Here is a 19,072-nt window from a genome sequence, read left to right as displayed (position 1 = left end):
TGTAATAATTAATAGATGTCTCTACAAGATACAACGCAAGTACGTGGTAGAATGAACAGACTTGATTCGAAATCGCAGACAGCATTTCTACCCAAAAGCATAACACTATAAGTGACTCGTATGTGTGTCTGCAGGCTCAAGACTGCTTTTTGTGCAGGGTGAAAGTAACATAATCGCTACGATCGTGTTTTTAATAGCGCAGGTCTTACGCGAAATGTATGGCGTGGGCTGTAGAATCCCTCTGTGGTCAGCTTCAAATGTCGGTTCTCAATCGTGTTCTTCGAAAGGAACATCGTCTTTCCTCCACTGATTTCCATTTGACCTACCTGGTGAGTGTAATCCAACTACTGAAAAAATATATATATTTATATATTCGCCATACAAACTGACTCTCATGGTCAATTTTATTACAGACATTGAACACGGGAGACGCTCTCATGTCATGTGATTTGTTCAACAAGCTAAATTAAATTGCTTAATATAGACGTATTTCTTTTGAGTTTATGTTCTAGCTTTTTCTTTTTCTCCTATGGCGTTTTCTGCAGTGATCGGTAATTTTCGCATCAAAACAGTTGAAGTTAAAGTGTTTGCCCTCACAGAAGGAGAGGCGTATAGGAGGTGTTGGGGGTCTGCCTAGTCTGTGTCAGGTCGCCGCCGCAGGTGCGCTCCTTAACCATAGGGGGCAGCTGTGTCACTATAATTTAGACGAATAAGTTGCGCATGAGGTGGCCATCCTTTTTATCTCCTCTTGTTTAGTTGACTATACATACTATTGTGTTGGCATAGCCGGCCGAAGTGGCCGTGCGGTTCTAGGCGCTGCAGTCTGGAACCGCGAGACAGCTACGGTCGCAGGTTCGAATCCTGCCTCGGGCATGGATGTGTGTGATGTCCTTAGGTTAGTTAGGTTTAACTAGTTCTACGTTCTAGGGGACTAATTACCTCAGAAGTTGAGTCCCATAGTGCTCAGAGCCATTTGAACCACATAGGAGCGTCGTCTTAAGGCGGCGGCAGATGATGTAAAGCTGAATGCTGCCGACCATCTGGACCGTTCTCCGGATGAGGCCGGGTTATGCCAGTAAATTTCCCTTTTGTGTTAAGGGGCGCCGCCTGAAGGCAAGCCATGTGTCACAAGTGACTGTGGAGGGTAGCGGAACGCCTGGTGCAGCCAGCGGCCTCAGAGATGCTTTGTGGAGCATCTGGCCGTTTCAAGAAGCCTGTGTCCCCCCCATAGGTGGATGGAGGGAGAGGGGGTGGAGGGAGAGAGGAAAAGTGCCTCTATTTACGGCAGTTTGTGGACGCCTAACGAGGAGAACGCACGTTCAACCACCGCCTCATTAGCAGTCTCTTACGATAACGATTTTCCCCGATACACGTGTTGCACTATGACCTGTTCATTACAAGTGCTGGTTTTTAATGACAGTTTCGAAGTGTTATTAGAACTGTGACGCATTTTTTTCCATCAGTTGTGGTAGCGTATATTTGTTTCTATTACTTGGGCTGTAGGATGGTTTTTGAGCGATCTCTGATGTCAAACAGCGATAGATACTGTATGCTTGCAGGTAAAACACTTTTTAAATTCCTCTCTATCCAACGCCAGCATCTCGTCAGATCAATGTATTTCTCACCAAAAAGAATAGAGATAGTACCTTACACCCCTGCCTTTTTCCTGCCAACTTGTAGGTGTAGGGTAGAGTTTGTGTGTGTCTGTCGCTATTTTCGAGTGGTATTGCGCAATATTTTTCCCAGCAGGATAACATCAGTTTGTATGTCATTATCAATTTGTTGTATTGCGATTTTAAGCCGTCCTTGTGTAGCGCTTACATATAGTTGTGTAATTTCGCCCGATCTTTGTGATTAATTACGTAAGTAGGATCGATCTTTGCGTCAGTATCTCGACAAAAATAAATATAGTACACCAACCTAACCTTCCTCACCCACATCTGGGCAGTCTCGGTGTGTTGAGAGGGTGCACTTGGTCTTTCCATACAGTAGAATTACGGTTCGAGTCCCAGAAAGGGCAATGCCATTTTTAATTTCCTATCAATCCCAAGCACCTCTGGTGGTATAATTGTGTTAGGGGGGGGGGGGGGGGGGTGCAATTTGGCATTTGGTCCTGGAGGACCAGGGTTTAAGTCGAGAAAGGGTACTGCCAATTTTAATTTCCCGTCAATTCCAAGAACCTCTGGTGGTTTTTGTGTTAGGGGGTGCAATTGGGCTTTCTGCCCAAGAGGACCAGGATTCGATCCCAGAAGGGTACCGCCAATTTTAATTTCCCCCCAATTCCTGGGTGGGGTGGGATGTCAGCACAGAACTGCGCCAAAGAAAATTCCCGCCAAAATTCTAAATTCCTCCCAAAATTAGAGATTTCCACCAATAGGGTAGGTTGGGGGAGAGTGGAGAGGGGGGAGGGAGCTGGGCTCTACGTGCAGGCTAAGAAAAACACGTAACATCATTCGGGTAGGGACGTGGTCGGCGGGGGGGGGGGGGGGGGTGATTAATTGATCAATTTAATTAATTTGCATCAAAATTGCACCAAATACCGCCATCTCCCTACTACTAATATGTATTGTGTATTCTTTATTTATGATATATTCTACCTATTTGAGCCGGCCGGAGTGGCCGAGCTGTTCTACGCGCTACAGTCTGGAGCCGCGTGACCGCTACGGTCGCAGGTTCGAATCCTGCCTCGGGCATGGATGTGTGTGATGTCCTTAGGTTAGTTAGGTTTAGGTAGTTCTAAGTTCTAGGGAACTGATGACCTCAGAAGTTAAGTCCCATAGTCCTCAGAGCCATTTGAACCATTTTTTCTACATATTTGGCGATCTCCTCACTTTGGCTGTATGGAACAAAAGTGCATCTAATCTAAACTAACCACACAAGTAAACCAGAATAATCGCCATACTGGAGATGAAAGGAAAGAAATTCAAATTCAGTATCAATGTTGACATAAAGCAATCTTTCCAGTCGACGCAATAGCCTTATTCCGTCTTCAGCAAGATACTTGAATCACTTTTAATCCAGTCCACACACAAATATTTAGTACCGCACCCGTTGTGGCCTCTGTCCGAAATACTCACAAACGATCAGCTCGTTCAGCCATTTTATTTGCCTACAGCTCAACAAACACCGCTCTACTATCTTTGTCTCCTTCGACCTCGAAGGAGTCTTTGATGGATAAGGCACTCTGCTATCTTTTTCAGCTACAAACATACATACTTCTAATCAATTTTGTCCATCTTATAGCTTCCTTTCTGACTCGCCGCCACCAAACCATCAAAGCTTCTTAACTGTCCCTTCTGATCCATCTCATTGAGTTTGATACTTGATGTAGCCTCTGGTAGCTCAAAATCAATCCCCTCTAAACTGAGGTAATAAACATAGGCCATACTGACAAACTGCCTATTGGCTTCTGTCTCGGGTTCTTCGGCCGACGTTCATCTAATGATTTTTCTGACGTTTCGCCAGCACGAGTGGCTGGCATTGTCAAAGCTTCACCCTCCATTGCCGGTGGTGAACTGCAATGGAGGGTGAAGCTTTGACAATGCCAGCCACTCGTGCTGGCGAAACGTCAGAAAAATCATTAGATGAACGTCGGCCGAAGAACCCGAGACAGAAGCCAATAGGCAGTTTGTCAACAAGTGGCCACGAAAGCCTCAACAATTTTGTATAGGCCATACTACTCGTCACTTCTGTCCTCCTGACTTCTACGTCACCATCCATAAACACACCATCCGCCTTACTAACACGCTTAAATATCATAGATTAACTGTCGTCTACAAACTAAATTGGACCTACCATCTAGAAAGCATCCAATAAAAAGCATGCAGTACTCTAAAATTGTTAGAAATACTAACAAGGAATACATGAGAACTTCATTCTTCTACCATCCTGTATATCTTCAAAAGCCTTACCCAAACCGTACTCACCTTTTCCAATGTAGCCTGGAGCTACACACCCCCAAATTCTCACATTTCCTAGGAAGTCCTAGAATGCCGTGCACTTTGCCTCACCTTCTGCATACGTCTTCTATCTCTTACATTCATCCTCTATTGTTTGATGAAATTTCCTCTTCCCCTTCTACACTCTTTAAATTCCTTGAACATCTTTGAAAATCCAATACATCCTGTAAACTGCAAGATCGAGCCTCCACTGTGTTACCAGTCCTCTCCAGTCCCGGTCTGGTGCCCCACTTTTATCGACACGTCTCACACGTTTCACTCTCTCCTCCTCCACACACTTCACATCTTAGCCCAAGTAAACTTAAAGAGGTCTCATCCTCCTCACACATAAAACCGACATGACATCTACGTATTTTACCAGATGTAGTCCTAGATCGATGTCCATTCCTTAGATCAAAGCTCCAATACATTTCCCAGCCTTCCAAAACATCCTCGCTCCTAACTACGCTGGCCTCCACTAACACATTACTCTTTCCAGTCCAACATCATCCCCCCATTCCCAGACATACGACTCATCTATCTGAAGCGTTCTATTGCCGCTTTTCCCTCCATACTTCCTTCCTATTCGCACAGCATTTATGGAAGCTCACCTCCAGGGACCAGAAGCAGCATCAATGAATTACACTTGTCCTAGTCGCCAAGAAGCTTTCTTTATTTTTCAGTTCGCATGACGTGCTTCGGTAACACCATCATCAGATTCTACATCAGCACATAGTATCAGATCGTTATAAGAATTTCTTCACATCAGTGGCCAAACTGGCTCATGCAGTACAGCATTTTACAATGTTACGAATATGGGCGTTAATGTAATGACGGGATGCTTATAAGTCAAGATTCTGTATACCGATGTAAGATCTGACGATGATGGTACCGAAACGTGTCACGCGAAGTGATAAATAAAGGAAACTTTTTGGCGACCGAGACACTGATCAGCCAAAACATTATGACCACCTGATTAATAGCTTGTTTTTTCTCTTTGTAGCTAAATACATCACTGATTACGCATAACAGGGATCCGACAATTTGCTGGTAGGTTTGTGGCGGTGTGTGACATTAGATATCTACACCATGTCATGTAATCCGCGTAAATAACGGGCCACTGATTTGCGTTCGCGTTGATGGCGCCTGAAGGCGACCCTGATGTGTTGCAGAGGATTTACATCAGGCTAATTTGGTCACCGAGACATCAACGTATGTTCACCATAATGCTTCTCAAACCACAGTAGCACGGTTCTGGCTCCGAGAAACGGATAATTATATTGGTGAAAGATGACGTCACCGTCGGAGAAACCATCAAGCATGAAGCGACGCACGTGGTTCGCAATTGTCAGCTTGTCTTCGATTACTACCGCAGGTCCCATGCAAGCGCAGAAGAACGTCTCCCATCGCGTAGTACTACTCCCACCAGCCTGCGATTGTGGCGCGCTGCACGTTGCGAGGCGCCGTTCACCTCAATGACTGTTTGTGGGGACAATGATAGACCTGGTGTAGCATAAATGTGATTCTCCCGAAGAACCGACATGTTTCCATTGATTGATGGTCGAATCCCGATTGTCATGTGCCCACTGCAATCGTAATGGACGATGTCGTTGGGTCACAATGTGAACACGTAGGGGTGGTCTGCTGCGGACCTCTGTGTTCGACAGTGTACGATGAACGAGCTGCTGCGAAACACTTGAGCATACACCAGCACTGTATTGTGCCACAGATCACCATCTATCCTACTTTACAGGGCAGAAAAGACACCGAACCCAGAGTTCTGTGAAGAGCTGTGGAGTCCAGTCATTCTGCGCCTAGTCCTTCTAACTCTTTCCGTAGATGCTTACAACAGTAGCACGCGAACATTCGACCAGTTGCGCCGTTTTTGAGGTACTCGTTCATAGGCTCTGCGTAATAATAATCCATCCATTGTCAAAATCACTTATCTCAGTGGATTTCCGCGTTTGCAGCCCTTATCTTCGCTAGGGTGATATGCCGTCCGCGTCTGCTCCGCTTACATACACTATGTGATCAAAAGTATCCGGATATCTGGCTGAAAATGACTTACAAGTACGTGGCGCCCTCCATCACTAATGCTGCAATTCAATGTGGTGTTGGCCCATCCTCAGCTTTGATTACAGCTTCCACTCTAGCAGGCAACCGTTCAATCAGGTGCTGGAAGATTTCTTGGGGAATGGCAGCCCATTCTTCACGGAGTGCTGCACTGAGAGGTGTCGATATCGGTCGTTGAGACCTGCCACGAAGGATTCAGATCAGGACTCTGTGCAGGCCAGTCCATAATAGGGATGTTATTGTCGTGTAACTATTCCGCCACAGACCGTGCGTTGTGAACAGGTGCTCGATAGTGTTGAAAGATGCAATCACCATCTCCGAATTGCAGTTCAACAGTGGGAAGCAAGAAGGTGCTTAAAACATCAATCTAGGCATGTGCTGTGATATTGTCATGCAAAACAAGAAAGGGTGCAAGCCCCCTCCATGTAAAACATGACCACACCATAACACCACTGCCTCAGAATTTTACTGTTGGCACTACACACGCTGGCAGATGACGTTCAACGCGCATTCGCCATGCCCACACCCTGACATCGGATCGCCACATTGTGTACCACGATTCGGCACTCCTAACAATGTTTTTCCACTGTTCAAACGTCCAATGTTTACGCTCCTTATACCAAGCGAGGTGGCATTAGGCATTTACCGGCGTGATGTGTGGCTTATGAGCAGCCGCTCGACCATGAAATCCAAGTTTTCTCACCTCCCGCCTAACTGTCATAGTACTTGCAGTGGATCGTGATGCAGTTTGGAATTCTTGTGTGATGGTCCGGATAGATGTCTGCCTATTGCACATTACGACCCTCTTCAACTGTCGGCGGTCTCTGTCAGTCAACAGACGAGGTCGGCCTGTACGCTTTTGTGCTGTACGTGTCCCTTCACGTCTATTATCACATCGGAAGCAGTGGACCTAGGGATGTTTAGGAGTGTGGAAATATCGTGTACAGACGTATGACACAAGTGACACCCGATTACCTGACCACGTTCGAAGGCCGTGAGTTCCGCGGAGCGCCCTATTGTGTTCTCTCACGATGTCTAATGACTACTGAGATCGCTGATATGGAGTACCTGGCAGTAGGTGGCAGCGCAGTGCACCTATTACGAAAAAGTACGCTTTTGGGGGTGTCCGGATACTTTTGATCACATAGTGTACTTCTGTTACAGCGTCACGCGCCCTCAGCGCTACGAGACGGCATCCAACGTCGCGGTGTGCAGTGGTCACAAAGTTTTGGCATATCAGTGTAATTCAGTAGTGCCAAACATGGTCGCAGATCCCTACAACCACTCTTGTCTAAAACGATGAGAAACAGCATAGTCATCATCATCATCTCATAAAGAACATCACCTTAGCACCAGTCACGCCATTGCAGTCTGTGTAAATCAGCAAATAATTTTATTTTTGGCTTTGAATCCTATTATTTCAGTATTTTAACTGGACTTTTGAAGAGGGGACGAGTGAAAGAATGAAGTTAGCAATAAAGGAAAAATAGCGCTCATCAGTTCATATCTGTTATATGTTTTTGTGTACGATGATTCTCGCTTTGTTTGCTGTTATTGTGTTTGTGAAGTGTGTGAAATCTTATGGGACTTAACTGCTAAGCTCATCAGTCCCTAAGCTCACACACTACTTAACCTAAATTATACTAAGGACAAACACACACACCCATCCCCGAGGGTGGACTCGAACCTCCGCCACGACCAGCCGCACAGTCCATGACTGCAGCGCCTAGACCGTTCGGCTAATCCCGCGCAGCTACTGTTATTGGTTTTGGTTCATGTTGAACACAGTCGTCAGATTCGGTCTTATGGCATTCGCGGCAATCTACTTACCGTGCATTCTGTTTCCCACACGCTACATATTCGCGGAATTGAAAGCGATTACGAGACACAAGACACAATCATTATCGTCGTGGCGATGAGATGAAGTCTCGACAGCGAATGACGGCCACTAGAATCGTACTGATATTACGTTATCTTGTTTCTCTCTGTTTCTTGATTTTCCATTTCATAGTGTTTATGAATATCATTCACTTACACTGAGGTGACAAAAGACATGGAATAGTGATATGCACATGTACAAATAGCGTATGCGAGGGTATAAAAGGACAGTGCATTGGCGGAGCTATCATTTGTTCTAAGGAAAGTGGTTTTCTACATAATTTGGCTGCACGGCGGGAATTAATAGACTCTGAACGCGGAGTGGTGGTTGGAGCTAGAAGCATGGGGCTTTCGATTTCGGAAATGGTAGGCCGAGAATAGCAAATTTTAGACATTACATCTCACCACGGACAACGCAGTCGCCGACTGCCTCAAATAAATGACAGAGAGCAGCGGCGTTTGCGTAGGGGTATCAGTGCTAAGACACAAGCAACACTGCGTGAAATAAGTACAGGAATCAATGTGGGACGTACACGAACATATCCGTTAGGACACTGAGGCGAAATTTGGTGATAATGGGCTATGGCAGCAAGGGACTGACACAAGTACCTTTACTAACAGCCAGACATCGCCTGCAGCGCCTCTCCTGGTCTCGTGACCATATCGGTTGGACCCTAGATGAGTGGAAAACCATGGCCTGGTCAAATTAATCCGATTTCAGTTGGTAAGAATTGATGGCAGGGTTCGACTGTGGCGCAGAGTCCACGAAGCCATTAACCCAGGTTATCAACAAAGCACTGTGCAAGCTGGTGGTAGCTCCATAATGGTGCGAGGTGTATCTAGATGGAATGGACTGGGTCTCTGGTCCAAATGAATAGATCATTGACTGGAAATGGTTATGCTTGGCTACTTGGGGATCGTTTGCAGCCATTCATGGACTTCATGTTCCCAAACGACGATTGCATTTTTATGGATGGCTGTGCACCATGTCTCTGAGCCACAATTACTCGTGATTAGTTTGAAGAACATTTTGAGCCATTCGGGCGAATGATTTGGCCACCCAGACCGCCCGGTATGAATTCCATCGAATATTTATGGGACATAATCGAGTGGACAGTTCGTGCACAAAGTCCTTTATCGGCAACACTTTCGCAATTAAGGACGGCTGTAGGTGCAGCATGGCTCAGCATTTCTGCAGGGGACTCCCAACGACTTGTTGAGTCTATGCCGCGTCGAGTTGCTGCACTAAGCAGGGCAAAAGGAGGTCCGACACGATATTAGGAGGTATCCCATGACTTTTGTCGCCTCAGAGTATAGATGAGGATTAATACTTTTGGAATAATTGAGTATTGTGACTGTGTGAGAGTGAATGGTATATGAGTAACTGAACTGTGAACAGTATTCAGAGCTCAAATGGGGAAATATATCTAAACTCTATATCAAGGGGTTGAATCATTCCGGGGAGTGTAACGTTCTGTTCGATTAGTGTGGTGAATTTTACGTTGATGTACATATACTTCTACGACAGCAGTTATTTCAATGCGTTGCCTAGTGCAGGAAGTTGTTCTCGGCTGTGGTTTTAAGAATAGAGGAGGACAAACTTCAAAATACACTACTGGCCATTGAAATGAAATGTCGTGTGGCTAAGGCCCCCCGTCGGGTAGACCATTAAAATTGCTACACCAAGAAGAAATGCAGATGATAAACGGATATTCATTGGACAAATATATTATACTAGAACTGACATGTGATTACATTTTCACGCAATTTGGATGCATAGATCCTGAGGAATCAGTACCCAGAACAACCACCCGTGGCCGTAATAACGGCCTTGATACGCCTGGGCATTGAGCCAAACAGAGCTTGGATGGCGTGTACAGGTACAGCTGCGCATGCAGCTTCAACACGATACCACAGTTCATCAAGAGTAGTGACTGGCGTATTGTGACGTGCCAGTTCCTCGGCCACCATTGACGAGACGTTTTCAATTGAGAGAGATCTGGAGAACGTGCTGGCCAGGGCAGCAGTCGAACATTTTCTGTAACCAGAAAGGCCCGTACAGGACCTGCAACATGCGGTCGTGCATTATCCTGCTGAAATGTAGGGTATCGCAAGGATCGAATGAAGGGTAGAGCCACGGGTCGTAACACATCTGAAATGTAACGTCCACTGTTCAAAGTGCCGTCAATGCGAACAAGAGGTGACCGAGACTTGTAACCAATGTCAACTCATACCATCACGCCGGGTAATACGCCAGTATGGCGATGACGAATGCACGCTTCCAATGTGCGTTCAAAAATGGTTCAAATGGCTCTGAGCACTATGGGACTTAACTTCTGAGGTCATCAGTCCCCTAGAACTTAGAACTACTTAAACCTAACTAACCTAAGGACATCACACACATCCATGCCCGAGGCAGGATTCGAACCTGCGACCGTAGCGGTCACGCGGTTCCAGACTTTGGTGCCTAGAACCGCTCGGCCATCCCGGCCGGCCAATGTGCGTTCACCGCGATGTCGCCAAACACGGATGCGACCATCGTGATGCTGTAAACAGAAAATCGATTCATCCGAAAAAATGACGTTTTGCCATTCGTGCACCCAGGTTCGTCGTTGAGTACACCATCGCAGGCGCTCCCGTCTGTGATGCAGCGTCAAGGGTAACCGCAGCCATGGTCTCCGAGCTGATAGTCCATGCTGCTGCAAACGTCGTCGAACTGTTCGTGCAAATGGATGTTGTCTTGCAAACATCCCCATCTGTTGACTCAGGGATCGAGACGTGGCTGCACGATCCGTTACAGTCATGCGAATAAGATGCCTGTCATCTCGACTGCTAGTGATACGAGGCCGTTGGGATCCAGCACGGCGTTCCATATTACCCTCGTGAACCCACCGATTCCATATTCTGCTAACAGTCATTGGATCTCGACCAACGCGAGCAGCAACGTCGCGATACGATAAACCGTAATAGCGATAGGCTACAATCCGACCTTCATCAAAGTCGGAAGCGTGATGGTACGCATTTCTCCTCCTTACACGAAGATCACAACAACGTTTCACTAGGTAACGCCGGTCAACTGATGTTTGTGTATGAGAAATCGGTTGGAAACTTTCCTCATGTCAGCACGTTGTAGGTGTCGCCACCGGCGCCAATCTTGTGTGAATGCTCCGAAAAGCTAATCATTTGCGTATCGCAGCATCTTCTTCCAGTCCGTTAAATTTCGCGTCTGTAGCACGTCATCTTCGTGGTGTAGCAATTTCAATGGCCAGTATTGTAGCTTACAGTCGAAAAGAGCTGATAGTGGAGTAAGTAAAACTCCTTTAATAACAGCCAGTGGGGAAAATAAGACTTTCCTTTTAATAAACTGGTGTCTGTGGCAACCGAAATCGAAAAACTTATTTTATGTCGTCTGTCCCTCGCTGTATTGTCTATCAATACAGCAGTAAATCCACGGATGCTAAGGCAAAGACTATTCGACCTTGTGTCATAACATATTGTTTGTAGAACGTGTCGGTGTGATCCAGTAAGTTTCTTCTTCTGAAAATTCCAATTAGTAGACTTTCCATGAGTCCAGATTTGTCGGAAGATTTTTTGGCCCTAACTGAAACTACAGGTACAGGATACAAGAAACGGTATAAATACGCGTTTGCGATGTTTATTTCGTATTGCATGTATGAATGCTGTTGTCACGTCAGATGCCTCTGATGACAGAAATCGATGATGGACATAATCTGATTAGGTTAACTAAATCTTAAATAAATACAAGTCACAAATACGCTATTGGCCATTAATATTATAACAACGTGAAGGCGGAATGCTACATACGTCAAACTGGGATGCAAACTTATAACAGACACGAATAGCATTTCCGCGCAACCGCGTAGCCTACATTCTGTATATAGAGTGTTCAAAAATTCAGTGCCCAAACTAATAGGGATGATGGCGGAGACAAAAACAAATGTATTACGTATAGCAACCATGTGTCAGTAACACATATTGTTGGAGTACTGATTATGCAGGAGGTTATTATGCGTGATTGAGAATAAAATGGTGTTAAATGTGTTTCATTGCTTTATTGTTCTGATCACTGTTACATTGCAATGAATGTTAAAAATGAGCACCACAAACCTCAGCGCAGAGTTGATATCGACATAGCACGAGTGCCGTGTTCTCTGGGTAATGTGTGGTGTGTTCTACATTTGTGTGGCTAGTGCAAGAATTCTTGCAACCTATTCCGCCTCCGAGCCAACAGGGGCACAACACTCCTCGGCTTTGATGGAGCCCCAGAGAAAGAAGTCTAAAGGGGTGAGGTCCGGGGATCTTGTAGACCAATGTACAGGTCCTCCCTGGCCGATCCACCGACTGCCAAAAGTACTGGTCTTTACTGCTCGCACTGGTTCTGTGAAGTGCCCTGGAGCCCCATCATGCTGAAACTACATCCTCCTAATATCTAGGGGCACATCCTCCAATAACGTCGGCAGGTGAAATTCCAACAGTATTCTGAACATTGACCATCTGAGTCGAACAGGCAACATGTAAGGCCCAAGTCAGTAGTCGCCCACAATAACAGCCCATATGTTTACTGCAATACCTCTATGATCTCATGCAACTGTAATACAGAGTTTTCATCCGACCATACTTGCAAATTGTGACATGACTTTTATCTGCTCCACTCGTGTATTGCCTACACATGCTGAGTGCTCATGCAGTATGGGTGGTTTACGAAATGTAGTTGTTATTCTCATATATGATCGCTGTTCGTTTGGCCACTGAATTTTTGAGCACCCTGTATAAGTAAAGCTTAGGCAGCGAATTTCTCATTTTTGTTTGTTTGTAAAAAGATCGTGTTTGCCTCGAGTAAGAAGCAAAAACGGCTACCAGCACTTGTCGAGGTTCGACAGTTGTCTATCGTTCCTCGTTATCGCTGCTTGTGTTGATATGGATACCACTACAGTCGTGCAGGCATGGAATCGATGAATCCAGAAGGACAGTACTCAGCGTTATGCAAGAACACAATGGCCCTGTGTGGAGAGTCTCCGATACGAACCTTGCCAGATTCGTCTTCGTAACGTGGTTCCATCATTTATCATTAAATGTCCGACACAGTCATAATTATTTCGCGCAAGCAGTAACTGGGCAGCACGTGATACACTTCTGTATTTTAACATTGGCAGTCGTGGCCTTTCTTCGGTTTCTTCGAGACGGTGTCTCTCAAAAAGGTAACGTAAGACCGTGTGTTGCCTGTGCTGTCCTGACCCTTCTCGAAACACAATGTGTTCGACTGTTGGCCTGACTAGTGAGTTCTCCATGTCTCTCAGCCACTGGAAGACATCTGTTCATGGGCTGAGGTGGTGTATCTGCCTACTAAATTTCGTACTTTGTATACCCTCAAATCATATACTGTACTGTACGTGCGCAGCAAGTAATATTTCGTTATTTGTAGTCATTCCCGATGTTGCAGTTTTAGCGCTTTGCAGTGTACAATAATTCTTACACCTCCTGGAAGGTGGTTTGTCGGCGGTTCCAGTAGACGGTCATCTTCTGTATGACATCCTCCATAATCTCGCGCCGCTCACGTCGCACCTCTGCCTCCGTCCACACATCCATCTCCTCCGCCTTCTCGTAGCCCTCTTGCACGATGGTCAGCAGGAGGAAGTCGAAATCCGTCGACAACGTCTGTAAGCATGATTTCACTTGCAACACAGAGTGTCAGCTGATAAGACTGTTGCTTACAAACATGGTAAGGTAGTCGCTTGAGTAAAAAAAAAGGAAAGGGGAAACGGTGCATTATGAAACCATTGTCAACTAAAGGACACGGTAAAAAAATTTTCTCTCTACGTGAAGCAAAAAGAAAGAAGACGAACGAAGAAGCTAAAAAAAATATTTTATGCAATAGTGAAAGATGCAAACGGAAAACTTCTTCAATAACTTGCTGCGAAAACACCATACTTACAGGAGGCACAAGTACGAGGGCATGCTGAAAAGTAATGTCTCTAATTGTTTTTTACTCTGTTCTCAATATCGGTTGAGGTATTACATGTCATGCAGAGCCGAGCATCACGCCACCTTTATCCACCCGAGCCCGGCTGTGACCGACCGCTCCGTTCTGCTGGTACCGGCGAAGGGGTGCGCGAGGCGCGATGCGCCGTTGAGGCCCGCGGATCGTTCGGTGTACCCGGCCGAGCCCGGGTGTCAGCTGGGCTCGGTGCAGCAGGGAAACCTACAGCGCTGGGAAGGCTGGAGTTATTGCCCGAACATGGGCGGGTTTGCAGTCTCAGTCGTCTACGATCCTATGAGAACCGTGAGAGATTTATGTGCTAGGAACAGCGCGTTCATGATCCTTTGCAAAGAAAAATAGTCGTAATGCAAAATAATGGATGTAATACACAAAAAAATACTTACTGTAAAATGTAGGTATACATAAGGGTGGTTAATTAACCCGCAAGTTTTAAGTGATATCAGTACCAGCCGTGAAAGCTTACATTGTATGATTTTAACCAGGAATTCACCGGCGACAAAGATTTATTTTCTGAAACTTAGTACTGGAAGTTTCGAGTAGCTACTCGTTTTAATTTACACTTCATGTGCATTCTAAATTTATAGTTTTTTTCACAGCGATTGTGAATCCAGTTGTTATTACTAGATAGAGCAGCGAAATATTCTTTGAAATTTTTCCAAATTTGTTCTTGACGTTTTCGTTTGAAGTAAGAACAATTTCTAATAGGAAATCGTAAAGGAGATCAAAGCACTCAATTTGATTGGAATTTAGATAGATTTCCCAAACTGTAAGGCTTTTAATGAACAATTCGAAACGGTCTTGCACATTACACAGTTTCGAGTTTGGTCCCTGAGGTCATAAATTTAAACTGTTGATTTTCAATAAAAGTCAGTCACCAAGAGCAGGCATTGTCTGCAAGTGGAGCGACTGTTAAAACTAAGTTTTCGAAAACAGTCTCAAATCGCACTCTGTATTTTTTATTATGACCGGTTTCGCTCTTCAAGTGAACAGGAGCATCATCACAATATACACTGTAAAAGACAAAAATTGCGACAGTATGGAAAATTTACATTGACATTCGTAAAGTACATATTCTGCCTCCAGTGCGGTGACTTAAGTTTAAAGTTGGCCAGCATTAAAGATCACCTTTACAGTTGACTAACAGCTCTAAAGATTAATTTGGTTGTACTATAGTACTTACACTTACGTTTAAAGTACAGTAGTAAATGAAATGAAATGGCGTGTGACGAGGGCCTCCCGTCGGGTAGACCGCTCGCCTGGTGCGTCTTTCGATTTGACGCCACTTCGGTGACTTGCGCGTCGGTGGGGATGAAATGATGATGATTAGGACAACACAACACCCAGTCCCTGAGTGGAGAAAATCTCCGACCCGGGTCCTTAGGATTGACAGCCTGTCGCGCTGACCACTCAGCTACCGGGGCGGACCAGTAGTAAATGATGACATTGGCACTGACAGCGCCAAAGATGAAATTGACTCTACAACATTACTTGTAACGTCTATGGTATAGTCTATCCAAAGCTAACCTACAACTACAGAAAACGAAAGTTTCATTAATCGCCTCATTTATGGGCGTGCGTCTCAGTTCTATACATATCTGCCTATCTTCAAAAAAACGAATACATCTGTAAAAATTATCGTCTTTACAAAATATTTCTTTTAGGATGATAAGGCAGGTATTATATTTTGGTTGCTTATCTACAGCATTTCATCAAATAACGGGAAGGACCCATGTAGATTACATTTGTTTTGTTCGTTTAATAAATTTTGCGGGTTTTTCTTTTTCTCTACGAATAATTTCCAATTCTTCTAAAACATTTAACAGTAGACCTTCATCTAACGTGTGGATAATTTTATTACTATCTTGTATATCACTTATTGTATGTTTAGTTGTTCTCGGATGTTCACCCAATGCTACACGATTTGAAATTAAATTACAATGTTCCTTATAACGTGTCTTAAACGCACTTCCAATCTGGCCAATGCACTTACTCTGACAGTTTTGGCGCTATATTTTTTATACTCGTGAATACTATATTTGTCGTTATGAACATTCTTCTTATGCATTAGTGTGTGTCTAAGGGAGCTGCTAGTTCGAAATGCCACTTTCACTTTCTGTCTTGCTCAAATTGCGTCATCCAATGCCGATGTCAGCCGGCAACTGGCGCAACTCCCCGCCATTATTGCCGCCACCATCGAATCGGTGGTCAGCAGAGCCGTCATGGCGTCTAAAGTTGTATCTGCCGCTCCTCATCATGGCTAGGGCGCCCAGACTTGATGATATAAGTATTGTCGCCTATAATGCCAACAACCTTACTCACGATCTTCCGAAATCACACCAGTTCCTCGTCGACTATAACGTGGACATCTGCATGGTGAACGAAACGTTCCTGAATCCCAGGATCCGCAGCAACGTCCCGAATTACCGCTGCTACAGGACAGATCGGCCGACGCACGCAACTCTTTTCGCTATCACGAAGTCCAGCCGCCTGCTACTCAGTCCATTGAAGCGACGGCGCTCCTTGTGGACACCCAGACGCGGCCCATCACATTCATCGCCGTCTTCCGCAGCCCTCGGCGGCTGTTGGACCTTGACGACGCCCAGACGCTTTCCGCCATCCTGGGAAACTTTCCTGGCCGGCGACCTCAGTTCCAATCATACCACCTTGAACTCGCTCGTCACCAACGCGAGTGGACGCTGCCTCCTGCAAGCAGTGGAAGAGGCCGACGCCCATGCTTGTGGCCCAGAGGTACCAAGGTGCTACCCCTCCCCTGGCGCCGCGGATGTCCTTGATATGGCCATCACGAAGGGGATACCGCACTTCATGGATGCGGAGGTCATCCACAGTCTTAACTCTAACCACCTGCCTGTCCTCTTCCGGCTGAATGTCGCCCCTGGTGCATCTTCCTGGCCATCTCAATCTTCGATGTACGAACTCCGATGTCTTTTGAGATCACATCGATTTCTCTGTTGACGCCCTGAACTCGACGCTGACTCTATGGACTGTCTTTCCGAGGCCATCATCGATGCCCTCCACTTTGCCACTCCCCCACCTGGCCTGCCACAGAACATCCTTGCTGCCATTAGGACGTGGAATCGAATGTGCAGAGAGTGGCATATCACTTAGGATGGAGCCCTCAAGCGCCACATCAACCAGCTACGCTGTGATATCAAGGCTGGCATCGTCGCCTACAAGAATAGGCTGTGGGCCAACAAGTTGCATTCCTTCACACCGGACCCACTCGGCTGGCAGGCAGTCCGCTTCTTTACCAACAGAAGGACGAGGATCCTGCCTTTAACTTCCGACGACCGGACAGCTTACAGCCCTTAAGACCATTCTAACATGCTGGTAGACACGTTTGAACAAAATTTCCAGCCCCTTCATGATCGCCTGGACCTCCAGTGTGTCGCCACCATCGAACGATACGTCACAACGCTCCTTCAGGATGACGAGGCTGAGGCCAACCCCGTAAGGTCCCAGGGGCTGATGATGTCGCTGGGAAGATCCTCAAGCTTCTGCCCTGGTCGGCCATCGTCCACCTCACAACCATCTTCAACTGGATCTTCTGCTTGGCCATCTACCCCTCCTCCTGGAAGCACTCCCTCGTGATGGCCGTTCCTAAGCCTGTCAAGAATCGCAGGCACCAGTCGAGTTATCGCTCCATCAGTCTGCTTCCCGATGTTAGTAAGCTGTTTCAGCACCTTCTGCTTCGTCGCCTCCATACCATTCTCGACCAGCGCAACATCTTACCAGTGGAGCAGTTTGGTTTTAGGAGTGGGCACTCCACCAGGCAGCAAATCCTACAGGTTGTCGAATGCATCACTGCCGCTTTCAACCGCCGTGAGTTCTGTGGTGCAGTGCTGCTGGGTGTCTCCAAAACATATGACAGCGTGTCGCACCCTGGGTTTATCTGGAAGCTGCACACGTTAGGCTTCCCGAAGGCGTATGTGAAGCTCATTACTTCCTATCTGCAGCAGCGAACGCTCGCTATCCGGATCGCCGATGCCACCTCCACGGCCCGTCTGATCAAAGCAGGAGTTCCACAAGTATCGGTCCTTGGACTGGTCCTTTATATCGTCTACACGTCGGACTTGCCTGCAGTGCCAAGGGTCGAATGAGCCATATATGCCGATTACATAATGCTCTGTTCTCGCAGCCGATGGTGGGAAGTCCTTGTTCAGCGACTTCAGAGTGCCTGCAATGCGCTGGAAGACTGGCCAGCCAAACGGAGGATTAGTTTCAACCCGGGGAAGACGCAGGCTATTATCTTCACCTGGAAGCATAGTATGCCCTGCCGCCAACTCCGGCTTTACGGCACAGAAATCGAGTGGCAACTCTCCGTCCGCTACCTGGGCGTCGTCATGGACAAGCGGCTCACCTGGTGACGCCATGACGAAGACCTCCGCAAGAAGATTCAGCAGCGGCTGGGGGCGCTGTACCCCCTCATCAAAGAACGCTCCGACTTATCCATTGCGAATGGTCTTCTTATTTACCGGTTGTATCTCCGCCCTGTCTTCTACCACGCCTGTGAAGAGTTGGGTGGCGCTGCAGCGACTCACGTCCAACGCCTGCAGTTCTTACAGAATAAGATGTTGCGTCCGCAGCTCGTGGTCGTGCGGTAGCGTTCTCGCTTCCCGCGCCCGGGTTCCCGGGTTCGATTCCCGGCGGGGTCAGGGATTTTCTCTGCCTCGAGATGACTCGGTGTTGTGTGATGTCCTTAGGGTAGTGAGGTTTAAGTAATTCTAAGTCTAGGGGACTGATGACGTCAGGTGGTAAATCCCATAGTGCTCAGAGCCATTTGAACCAATAAGATGTTGCGCCGGGTGTTCCATGTCCATCCACAATTTCCTCACCGCTACCTCCATGACGCGGCAGAAGTATTAGAGGTGCTCCAGCGGCATGAGAAGATTACTGAACGGTTTTACCTGCAGACGCATCTGTCGACGAGTCCCCTTATATGAACTCTAGGGGCACCCTAGGAACCACGAGAGCGCCATCGGCGGCCCATCGCGCTGTTTGATACATAACGTAGCGGCCTCCCATCTTTAAGACGTCTTCCCTGACAACTATCCAGAACTATCCAGGCAAGTTATCTAGTTCCACACACACACAAGTCATACACATCAATAAAGAAGAACACAAATTCTTGCCACCCTCTGACGCT

Source organism: Schistocerca americana, chromosome 2, assembly GCF_021461395.2.
Source record: "Schistocerca americana isolate TAMUIC-IGC-003095 chromosome 2, iqSchAmer2.1, whole genome shotgun sequence".
Lineage (NCBI taxonomy): Eukaryota > Metazoa > Arthropoda > Insecta > Orthoptera > Acrididae > Schistocerca > Schistocerca americana.
Note: the sequence above shows the minus strand (reverse complement) of the source record.